This window comes from Scyliorhinus torazame, chromosome 15 (genome assembly GCF_047496885.1).
Source record: "Scyliorhinus torazame isolate Kashiwa2021f chromosome 15, sScyTor2.1, whole genome shotgun sequence".
NCBI classification, from domain to species: domain Eukaryota; kingdom Metazoa; phylum Chordata; class Chondrichthyes; order Carcharhiniformes; family Scyliorhinidae; genus Scyliorhinus; species Scyliorhinus torazame.
In genome coordinates this window covers 174,430,101-174,442,746 of record NC_092721.1, presented here as the reverse complement: position 1 = coordinate 174,442,746, position 12,646 = coordinate 174,430,101, and the positions used below count along the sequence as shown (strand labels likewise).

Here is a 12,646-nt window from a genome sequence, read left to right as displayed (position 1 = left end):
AGAAATGAACCCAGTTAAGGCACACCAGAACCCCGCATGGGTAAATGAGGGCAGGAACAGCCAACCCCAGCCCAAAGCTCAGGAATGTTATAATTGTGGACAACTAGGACACTTTGCACGAGAGTGCAACGCGCCCCAGAAGCAGCAGAGAAGCCAACAGACAGGCACCCTAAACAAGAATAGGGCAAAGCCGATCCATAGCGTTAGCGCCCGTTCAGAGAATGCAGACATGAACGGCACCGACTGACGGTGTTTGGGCTCCCCAACTTGGGTCTGTGACACCCTTTGGGACAAGTCCGGTAGACCGGTAGTAGCAGGCAAAGTTCAGGGACAACCCGTGGAATTTCTTTGGGACACAGGAGGGTCCCGCACCACACTCAATTCCTCCACGATGTTCCAGCGAGACATGTGGCATTACACTCAGCGGTTTACAGGCCATTTACAACAGGGACACATCACAGCCCCTGTAACAATACAGATAGGGAACATCGCAACCAAGCACCCCGTAGTTTTAGTTGATCTGCCCCGGACAGCAGAACATATCCTTGGGATCGATTTCATGAGCTCCCATAACCTCTCTTTTGATCCAGTTAACAAGGTGTGTATGGAAAATGGCAAAGGCAGCACGAGCCCCCGCCACGCTCACAGTAGGAGAATACGTAAATAGGATTAGCTCAGTAGGAGACTTCTGGTTCGACCCTCGAGCCATTAGTGCAGACAAACAGATTAGGGCAGTCCTGCAGGAACATAAAGCAGCATTTGCACAGCACAAGCACGACTGTGGCAGCTTGACTGGCTTTGTGAACGTTACAGGTTCCGACCCTAAACCCCAGAAGCAGTACGGATTTCCCCAGGAAGCAGTGGGAGACATCTCCAAAGTAATAGAGAGTTTGTTGGATCAAGGCGTACTCAGATCAGTAGCCTCTACAAACAACGTACCGATTTGGCCCGTCAGGAAACCGGATGGAGCATGGCGACTGACCATTGATTACCGGGAACTGAACAAAGTAACCCCAGCAGCAGCCCCCACCATAGCCACGAGTCCCGAGACCATGCTCAAACAGGGACTCCAGTCAAGTTTTTTTTCGGTTTTGGACGTTAGTAATGGCTTCTGGTCCATTCCATTGGCTAAAGCGTGCCAGTACAAATACGCCTTTACATTCCAAGGGCAACAATACACGTGGACGTGCCTTCCACAAGGCTTCCACAACTCCCCTTCCATTTTCCACCGACAGCTGGCAAATGGATTAGCAAAATTTTCCTGCCCCGATTGTCTGGTCCAGTATGTAGATGACTTGTTACTACAGACAGACACAAAGGGAGAGCACCGTTTGCTTCTCGCCGAACTCCTAACACTCCTAAAAGAAATTGGTTGTAAAGTCAACCCCAAGAAGGCCCAGATTCTGAAAGAAAAAGTGATTTACTTGGCAACAGAGAACACTCATGGTAAACGCGAGATCGAGCAAAAGAGAATTGACTCGATCTTCAAATTGCCCCTTCCCCACAATGTCTCAGCCCTCCGGTCATTTTCAGGACTAGTTGGTTGCTGCCGAAACCATATTGACGGTTTTGCCACTAAAGCAGCGCCCCTTTCCGAACTTCTCAAGAAGCAGGCACCTTGGGAATGGCTTCCACAGCACACAGATGCCGTGGACGCTTTAAAAAGAGCACTCAGTGCAGCCCCCGCACTACAGGTCCCAGATCCACATTCCCCGTACGCTATAGAGGTAGCAAGCACCGACCGAACACTTTCGGCAGTGCTCCTCCAGGAACGCCACGACCAGTTACGCCACAGTGTTAAATGGAGAGAGAATTACCGGTTGCGGTATATATGTAGACGACGCGCAGGGACGCGCCCTAGATGAAATTTCCTTGAGGTTGCCAGGACACTTAGGCTCGCAGGCAGCAGAGCTGGCAGCAATTGCGTATATTGTAGACCACCCAGACTCGTTCCTGACCCCAGCAGACATCTATTCAGACAGCTTGTACGTCTGTAATAGTTTGACAGAGTTTCTACCACTCTGGGAAACAAGAGGATTTGTTTCCGCGGACGGTAAACCTCTACCCTCAGCCCCATTACTCCACCATATCTTAGAGACAGCGAATGATAGGAAATACGGCATAATTAAGGTTCGCAGTCATCACCGTTCTTTCCCCCCTGGAAAAGTTAAAGCAGACACCCTAGCGAAGGCAGACTCCAAGCATGGCTATTTTTGGAACCCCCCTGAAAGCACCCCAGTATACGCAGTTCAGGTCTCACAGACCAACATTCAGGATTTAGCAAAGGCCCAGAAAGAGGACGAGAAATTCAGGGAAGTTTTAACAGGAACCTTCCCAGCCCTGTACGACAAGTTTAGAAACGCGATTACCACACACGACGGTGTGATTTTAAAGGATGGCATTTATATAGTTCCCAGCCAAGGCAGGAACCAGATCATTTGTCAGTTCCTTGACAATCATGGACACCAAGGAATTGAACCCACCCTAGCACACCTCAGTCCGCTTTGCTGGTGGCCTGATTTAAAAACCGATGTCACACACTACGTAGAGAATTGTTTAATCTGTGCCCAGAACAATCCGGACAGATATGCCAAAAAGGCTCAACTTAGCCATACCCGCCCCGTTAATGGACCCTGGACAAATCTCCAGATAGATTATATAGGACCCCTACCCCCGTGCAGAAATAGTTACAAGTATGTGTTGGTGGTCATAGAAACCTTCACAAAATGGGTGGAAGCATTTCCGTCAAGAGCTAATGCGGCCAAGATGACGGCTAAAATATTAACACACCACATCTTTACAAGATGGGGCCTACCACGCAGTATAGAGTCCGACCAAGGCTCCCATTTCACCGGACGTGTAATGAAAAACGTCCTCACGATTTTCGGAATTACACAAAAGTTCCATATCGCATACCACCCCCAGTCAAGTGGTATCGTAGAATGAATGAATAGGACATTGAAAGACACCCTCAGGAAAATGGTTCGGCAAAATAATAGCACCTGGGATTTGCTTTGATGTTTTTAAGAAACACAGTATCTACATCCACAGGTTACACCCCCCACACCCTCATGACCGGATGCCCCAGGCACTGAGTATTTACGAGGACTGGATTTGGCCAGCCCCGCAGTTACAGCCCTCACACATGAAAACGCGGTCACGAAACTAGTACAGAACATAAAGGCAGCCCAACTCGCCGCAGCAGTGAGACTTGGAACCAGGAAGAAACAGAGCAAAGCCTGTTTCGACAAAACAGTACACGCCACTGAGTTTACAGTAGGGCAACAAGTTATGCTTTCCCTTTACAACCCCAGTTCATTCCTCTCCCCAAAATTTTCCGGACCGTACTCCATTTCGGACAAAGTCAGCCCCTCAATATACAAAATAACCTATCCCAATGGTAAGTCTGCATGGTTTCATATAAACCAACTCAAGGCTCATGGCTCACAGAATAAGCACACACACCACATCCTGCTTGCAGCAGCAGACGATCACGCCCCGCCCTCAGATGACGTATTCCTACCCTCCCCCAACCACTCCAGCCCACCCTCAGACACGACTTAAACTCTGGCCCCAGAGGCACGACTCCGCCTCTCCCTTCCCTCAACCAACAGCGACAGCGACAGTGATAGCGATCAAGATGACGATAGCCACAGCACACCACGATACGACTGCACCCCTGCACCAGGCCCCACTCCCAGTGAATCTGAGCTTCATTCTACCGACCCATTTGAAATCACTTATATCAAAGCCCCTGACCCAGACCACTGCCCGACGATTCCGGATTGAAGCATAGTAGTTCCAACCTCGACACACGATTCTGGCACTGTGACAATTCGTTCAGGCTCATCTGGAATGATGAGATGGACCACAATTGGCCCCAAGCAGCTTTAGCACGGTTACTACAGACAAGAGTTTGGCAGCCGGGAGAAGATGATGACTTAAGAGTCTGACTCCCACCAAACAAATCCCTTTGCGACCCTGTTCGCTATTGAGCAGTGAGGTGTCCAGTTGATGGAGAAAAAAGGAACCGATGAGAGATAGGGTGTCCTTTCTGATGGAACCTGCACCATGTTTGTTGAATGTTTGTTCGTTAGTGTTATCGTTAAGTGTTGTGTGTAAACTCGGAAAGATTTCACGGCCCCACGTCACCACCACCTTTGACGGCCAATGGCTGTTAGAGGATCTAGTTTGTCCCCAGAAACTTGTTAATGGAACAAGTTTGTCCCAGACAATAGTTCGGAGGAACTAGTCTGTCGACAGAACCCGACTCATAGTTGCTCTCCTAATTCGAGAGGCAGCCCCCCACGACGACCACATTCTTACCCGTTCTTGCCGGTTGCTCAGGCAGTGGAGAAACGGCATTGGCCCCCGCCCTGCCTGAGGACCCCCCTCTGGTCAGCTACGCTTGGGTAGAGCACATACGGCATTGATCACCGTCCTACCCGGGGATTCTGCCCATACGCACCCCATTTTGGCTCGTTACGTTCAAAATTCTTTTGTTTGGTTTTGGCAACCCTTAGGTTGCTTCCCTGTGCTATTTACATCCTCAAACACTGGGATGGTAAATCTCACAGGCTGAGAGACGGCTCGCAGTACGGCAGTATTTTCTTAGATGTCTTGTCCAAATATTCGGTTTATAAAAAAAAATTTTTTAAATGAGGGAGTCACAGATGGTGACCAATTATAAAGGGAAATTGGCAGTAAAGGACAGACAGACAGACATACGAGATCGGAAGCAAGATAATAACAGAAATTATGCTTGTGTTCACAGAACCCCAGAAACCCAGGAAGCACAGAGGAAGACAAAGAAGTCCGACAAAGATGAAGACAGCCTTCGTGTTCACATGGATCTTAGCGGGATCCCTTCAGTTGTGTGCGGACGCTACCCCCCTGGCCCCTACCACACAAACCGTAAATGACTCTCATCCCTGCAATACACGGAACCCCGAGATAACTAGCCCAGCAACGGCTGGCAATACCCCGACCTGGTGTGATAAGCTTATCACCTGGTACTCACTCTCATATGTAGTCGAAGCACTCTTAGTGCTGGCGATACTTTGCAGTGTCGTGCAAACATTTAGAGTCAGGAAATAGCGAAACAGAGCATATTGCTCTCGCACCCCGGTATATAGATTTAGGTCCCCCATTTTCGGATTTCACCAGACCCCCGAACCCATTGGGACGGATTAAAGAGCATCCATTTTGTTTAATGTATTCTGTGGAATGAAGAATTGTAAACCTCTGTGTCTGACTGCCAGGCCAGAGAAATTTGAGTACTGCTATTTTGTACAGTTTAAGATGTATAGATTATTTTTGGATTGTTTGTATTTTTGGATTGTTTAAAATGAGGATAGTTTATTGAGAATAGTTAGAGGTCCCAGTTTTTTAAATTTTTCTGTAATGCATGTATTAATGTCATAGCGCCCCTTGGAATTTTTTGATAATGAATGTGTTTAAAATGGTTTAGGTAAAATTTTGTTGCAAAGGATAGGACAGTGTAGAGCCTAAGCATGGGTGCCCCGGGGATCAGAGGATGAAGACGCCATGGTAATGTGATCCTTCACACTTCGCGTTGAGGATCACAAGGAGGGAGTGTAGCCATCTGGGATGGCCACGTCCCGATTATAAAATGGACACTTGCAAAGACTGCAAGGAAAATTGGACAATGCTAAGAAACAAGCAGGTGCAAGCTCTGTCTGTTGATTAGAACCTTAAACGCTCAGACAGGACAGAAACTACCAAACGATTTACATACTAATGAGCCATCTCCGGGGACAAAAGGGAAACATTTAGATACACAATGTTAGGACAGACTCCCCGGCGCCAGAAAAACCTAAGACAAAGCTGACTGACAGTCACCAGGACACGCCCAGCGATCAGGGAACCACCCCTCTATTGGAGGAAAATCGATACTGATGATTGGGAAAGACCCAATTAGTTGAGGCCAAGTTCAAGGCCCACCCAAAAGAGCGCAAAGCCTTTTTGGGTATAAAAGGTATCCCCCAAGGGAGAACGCTCTCCTTTGGCTTTGGCTCTCAGCGAAGAGAGAGACCAGCCTAGCAGCTACAGCAGACCAAGTAAGTTCCAAGTCAACGCACGCTACGAGATAGACGCTCCTAGTTGCTACCCTGTAAACAGCTCAACCCAGCAGCCTCAGAACTGAGCAACGGCCATTGTTCCTCTGACTGAGTAGGCGCCCGAAGCTAAGTATAGGCCTTAGTAATAGTGGTAGTTTAGTTTGTAGAGTTTATGCATGAGTAGATTTGACTGTGTGTAAATAAATGAGTATTGCTTTTGAACTTACTAACTGGTGTATCGAGTCATTGATCAGTATTCGGTTCTGAACCTTGTGGCGGTGTCGAAAGATACCTGGCGACTCTTGAGCAAACGTGATTAAATAGAGCCAAATTAAGAACCAACCAAAAGTTAGCAACAATACGATGCAAAATGAATAGAAAAGGCACTAAACATGCTTCTATTGATATTAAAATAGCAGAACAGGAAACTTCAAAATTAACATCAGATGGTGGTTTCAATCAAAAATGTTTACGGTCAATTTTTTTAAAAATGCAGCATGACTGAGCCATGTCTGATAGAGAAAGATCGATCAGATAAGCCCCATTGTCAGAATGGATGTGCACAGTCACTTTATATTATTGAAGCTCATAAGCTCTTCAAATACTGCAAAATTGTTTCATTTTTCCTACCATTCGGTGAGAATTAACCACACATTACTTTTGTGGCAAATTGTGACACTGATCACTCGAAATAAAATCTACAGTACTTTGGCTCACATTACAGAAGTTCACGACAGACTCCTGACCCACCTGCTTGCATAACAAGCTGCCAAGAGCTTTTTGTTTCATTCTGCTTTTAGAGCTCTTTTGTCCCAGGCACTCCTCATCTGGACAACCTTGGGGAATTGAACAGCAGTTATCCTCCCTCTCCTCTCCCCGATTCCTCGTAACACTGAAGACAGGGTCAGTGACTCCTGGCATGAAGCTATGTAATCATTCCTTGACTCACTATTGCATCAACAATCTATCCCTGCTTGCAGACGTCTGATACTCCCAAATGTGCATTGCTGAAAGTAATTTCCTGTTTAAAAAAATAATCCCCAGGTATCACAAAATGAATCAGGAGATACAGACAGACACTGCATCTCTCCACCTGTGCCAATTCTCAGAAACATATGAGAACCTCGTCACTAGTTTTACCAAGTGACGCACAAAACGTCCCCACAAATTCACCTGTTCCTTCTGGGGAACTGCTGAGGGGCTTAACTTAATGTTGCTGTTAAGCTGCACAAAGATCTTTCGTGCATCAGCACAGAAGAGAGAGTGGCATGCCGGTGTCAACTCACCCAGTGTGCATCAGGGTGCATCTGCACGGTGGCACAGTGGTTAGCACTGTTGCCTCACAGCGGCAGGGACCCCGGTTCAATTCCGGCCTTGGGTGACTGTATGTGTGGAGTTTGTACATTCTCCCCATGTTTGCATGGGTTTCCTTGCAGATGGTACACACGGCTGCCACTGTTCGTCGGTGGTGGAGGGTTTGAATGTTTGTGGAAGGGGGAGCAATCAAGCGGGCTGCTTTATCCTAGATGGTGTCAAGCTTCTTGAGTGTTGTTGGAGTTGCACTCTGCCAGGCAAGTGGAGAGTATTCCATTACACTCCTGACTTGTGCCGTATAGATGGTGGACAGGCTTTGGGCGGTCAGGAGGTGAGTTACTCGCCGTAGGATGTCTAGCCTTTAACCTGCCCTGGTAGCTACAGTATTAATATGGCTTGTCCAATTCAGTTTCTGATCAATGGTAACAATGGTAATGCCATTGAATGTCAAGGGGCAGTGGTTAGATCCTCTCTTGTAGGGGATGGTCATTGCCAGGCACTTGTGTGGCACAAATGTAACTTACCACTTGCCAGCCCAAGCCTGGATATTGTCCAGGTGTTGCTGTATTTGGACATGGACTGCTTCATTATCTGAGAAGTCATGAATGGTGCTGAACATTGTGCAGTCATCCGCAAACACCCCCACTTCTGACCTGATGATGGGAGGGAGGTAATTGATGAAGCAGCTGAAGATGGTTGGGTCTAGGGCACTACCCTGAGGAACTACTGCAGTGATGTCATGGAGCTGAGATGATTGACCTCCAATCATCACAACCATCTTCCTTTGCGCCAGGTATGACTCCAACCAGCGGAGAGCTTTCCCCTGATTCCCATTGACTCCAGTTTGGCGAGGGCTCCTTGATGCCACACTCGGTCAAATGCTACCTTGATGTCAAGGGCAGTCACTCTCACCTCACCTCTGGCATTCAGCTCTTTTGTCCATGTTTGAACAAAGGCTGTAATGAGGCCAGGAGCTGAGTGACCCTGGCGGAACCCAAACTGAGTATCCTTGAGCTGGTTACTGCTGAGTAAGTGCCGCTTGATAGCACTGTTAATGACTCATTCCATCACTTTGCTGATGATGGAGAGTAGACTGATAGGGCAGCACGGTAGCACAAGTGGCTAGCACTGTGGCTTCACAGCACCAGGGTCCCAGGTTCGATTCCCCGCTGGGTAACTGTCTGTGCGGAGTCTGCGCGTTCTCCCCGTGTCTGCGTGGGTTTCCTGCGGGTGCTCCAGTTTATTCCCACAGTCCAAAGACTTGCAGGTTAGGTGGACTGACTATGATAAATTGCCCTTAGTGTCCAAAAAGGTTAGGAGGGGTTATTGGATTAACAGGATAGGGTGGAAGTGAGGGCTTAAGTGGGTCGGTGCAGACTCGATGGGCTGAATGGCCTCCTTCTGCACTGTATGTTCTATGATAGGGCAGTAGTTGGCTGGGGTTGGATTTGTCCTGTTTCTTGTGTACAGGACACACTGGGTAATTTTCCACATTGTCGGGTAGATGCCAGTGTTGTAGCTGTTTTGGAACAGCTTGGCTAGCGGTGCGGCAAGTTCTGAAGCACAAGCCTTCAGTACTATTGCCGGGATATTGTCAGGGCCTACAGCCTTTGCAGTATCCAGTGCCTTCACCCATTTCTTGATATCATGTGGAGTGAATCATATAGGCTGAAGACTGACATCTGTGATGCTGGGGACCTCCGGAGGAGACCGAGATGGATCATCCACTTGGCACTTCTGGCTGAAGATTGTTGCGAATGCATCAGCCTTGTCTTTTGCACATTCGTGCTGGGCTCCTCCATTATTGAAAATGGGGATATTTGTGGAGCCTCTTCCTCCAGTGAGTTATTTAATTGTCTTCCACCATTCACGTCTGGATGTGGCAGGACTACAGAGTTTAGATCTGATGCGTACATTGTGGAATCACTTCGCTCTGTCTCTCACTTGCTGCTTATGCTGTTTGGCACACAAGTAGATTTGTGTTGTAGCCTCACCAGTTTGACACCGCATTTTTTGGTATGTCTGATATTGCTCCTGCATGGTCTCCTGCACTTTTCGCTGAACCAGGGTTGATCCCCTGGCTTGGTTGTAATGGTAAAGTGGGGGATATGCCAGGCCATGAGGTTTCAGATTGTAGTTGAACACAATTCTGCTGTTGCTGTTGGCCCTCAGCACCCCATGGAGTGGAACTGAGCTGAAGTAGCTTCTGACAAAAGGATTGAAAATATACTGGATAATCAACAAAGAATATGCTAGATGAGTCAAGCAAATTAAGTCTGTCACCAGAGATGGATAGTTGGAAGGTTGTCGCGGTGGAGATTTCTGTGCTATTGAATTAACAAGTCTGGCAACTCTCAATCCACACTCGGCTAATGTAGGCCAAGTAAACGGCGCTGTAGAAAAAATATTAGTTATGAAGCAGAGAGAGATCGCATATTCCCAGCATAACGTGGATAGATCAAAGATGTAAATGAGAATTAATAATCAAATAATTTGTACCGAAAATTTGTTTGGAAGAAATCAGGAGGAGGAAGAACAGATCTTCTTGGCTCAGAATAAAAACAGCAGACAAGGCATCCGATTGAAATGGGATACTGGCCAGTGGACAAGACCATCCGGTATAAAAATCAACTGACCCAAGTACATCAATTTTCAAAAAAAACAAGTAGGCCGGGGCACATGCTTGTTAAAAATACCAACTAAGTTACGAGTTATTCAGGTGGAGTGAAAATTAGGTATGTTCTGTTTTCAGACAGACACTCTATCCTGTCTGTTTTTCTGATATTCGTAGCATCCATGTGATTCCTTCCACCTGGACATAGTTCCAAAGGCCTTGCACAGCTCCACTCCTATCGTGACAAGTGTCGTTGCCACCATATCATTAAGTTCAACAAAGCAGCCACAAGAGAGATTACGCTGAACCTCTGTGGTATTATCCCTCTCCAATCTCTCCTGTGGCTACCCCATCCTCTGAATGTTACTTCACAAAGGGTGAATTTAGTGCAATAAAAAATGGGTTGGCCCAATCACCCGGGAATAAACACCGGTTCTTCAGCAGGTTTACTGTCTGCCCCTAGAATTTGATTTTAACAAGCAGCTCGCATGGTATTCCTGACCTGTTATTACCATGCAAAAGTGGTGATTCATTTTCTAAATTAGGATCCTCTTTTCACTGTTCCTAGATATAGCACCAAATGTACCACAGGATGAAATATCCTGGGCTGGATTCTCCGCTGAAATCGCGTTCGGCGATGGGGCGGAGAATCCATTTTGGTGCCTCAATCGGGAGCGTCGTCGGTTTTTCAATTCTCCGCCCCCTGAAAATCAGCGCATTCCTCGCCGAGTATCCACCGCCTCAGGCGGCCATCAGGCGACCATCGCCCCGCGATGCTCCGTTGCCGACCGGCCGAATTCCCGATGGCGTGGCTTATGTGTGCTCGCATCGTCCAGGATCCTCGCTTGGCAGCTGTGGACTCAGTCCGGGGCTGCCACAGTCGGGGGAGGGCCGATCAGCGGGCAGGTTGGGCTTCATTCGGTGCTGGGGGCAATGTGGGCGAGTGGTCAATGCGGGGCACTACTTTGGCGATCCAGGTCCGCGGGCTGAGTCCGCCATGGAACACGGCGCGGCCGCTGCAGGCTGCCGCTGTGCGCATGTGCGGCCTCTGACCCTGAGGCGCTGGGGGCCGTATCGGCAGCTAGAGTTGCAAGCTCTACGACTGCTCCCTGCTGGCCCCCAGTAAAACGAGGAATTGATGGCCTTTTGATGCCAGTTTTCCAGGCGTAAAAGACCACAGTTTTCACAACGGCGTGGGGACTTAGTCCCCAAAGCGGAGAACCCTGCCCCCTATTTCCACGGAAACCCGATCTGTTAGAAGATCATTAGTGATGTCCGAGCAGTCCCAGTGATTTGTGTTGTTTGTTCATCTCCAACAACACCTTGAATTTGTTTACCACGTTCCAAGGCATTTCATAGGAGCATTATCAAACCAAATTAGACACTGAGCCACAGGAGGAGATAGTTGGAGAGGTGACTAAAAGCTTGGTCAAAGAGGTAGGTTTTATGGAGCATCTTGAATGAGGAGAGTGTGACAGAGTGGAGAGGTTTGGGGAGGAGCTTCCAGAGCATAGGCACTAGAAAGCACTATCGCCAATGGTGAATCAATTAAAATCAGGAATTTGCAAGAGGCCAGAATTAGAGGGGCACTGGGCCTGTGGAGGGTTGGATGAGGTTACAGATGTTAAATCTGTCCACTACATGCTTTCAAATATCTTCATACCTCGCTGATAAAGATCACTTTGCTATTAATTCTCCAACATCATCATCCTCACCTCAAATTGAGATCAGTGGCAGATGGAATTTAACCATGAAAAGTGTGAGGTGATGCACTTTGGAAGGAGTAACACAAGGGACTCTATGAATGGCAGGAGACTAGGAAGCTCAGAGGAACAGAGATATGGAGTGCTTGTCCACAGATCCCTGAAGGTGGCAGGACAGGTTAATAGGGTAGTTAAGAAGGCATACGGGACACTTGCTTTTATCGTCATGGCATAGATTATAAGAGCAGGGGGGTTACTCTGGAGCTGTACAAAACTTTGGTTAAGCCACAACCAAAAGAATCACAAAAGAAGCTCAGTTCCCTTTCAGCCCACAAATTAGTCCTAACATTTTATTGTTCGATATACCTTCTATTCTCTTCCCATAAGTGGAGAAGTTCTTCCTTCATGCACAGAATACAAGGGAAAGCTGTTTTTTGGGCATTTTGAAGAGGCAGTGCCATAGTGGTATTGTCATTGGACCAGTAATCCAGAGACCCAGGGTAATGTTCTGGGGACCCGGATTCGAATCCCGCATGGAAGATGGAGAAATTTGAATTTGATAAAAATAAAATCTGGAATTAAAAGTCTAATGATGACCATGAAAGCACTGTCATAAAACACTGTCATAAAAAAAACCATCTGGTTCACTAATGTCCATTAGGGAAGGAAATCTGTCATCCTGACCTGGCCTGGCCTGCATGTGACTGCAGATCCACATCAATGTGGTTGACTTTTAAATTCCTTCGAGGATGGGCATTAAATGCAGGTCCAGCCAGGGACGCCCACATACTTCTCCTGATGTCCATATCCATCAATTGCCTCCCCCTTTCCTATCACCATAACCTCCTCCAACACCACATTCCCCCACCACCAATGCCTGTGACAACATGGCGTTCCTCCAGTGCTGGCCTTTTGTGCACTCCAGGGTTCCTTAC

General features: G+C 47.6%; 1 protein-coding gene across 4 annotated transcripts in view; it reads right to left on the bottom strand.

Moving 5' to 3' along the window:
- relt (RELT TNF receptor) overlaps nucleotides 1-12,646 on the bottom strand; it is a 124,471-nt gene that overhangs the window by 81,601 nt on the left and 30,224 nt on the right. The gene's annotated exons all lie outside the window — the stretch shown is intronic.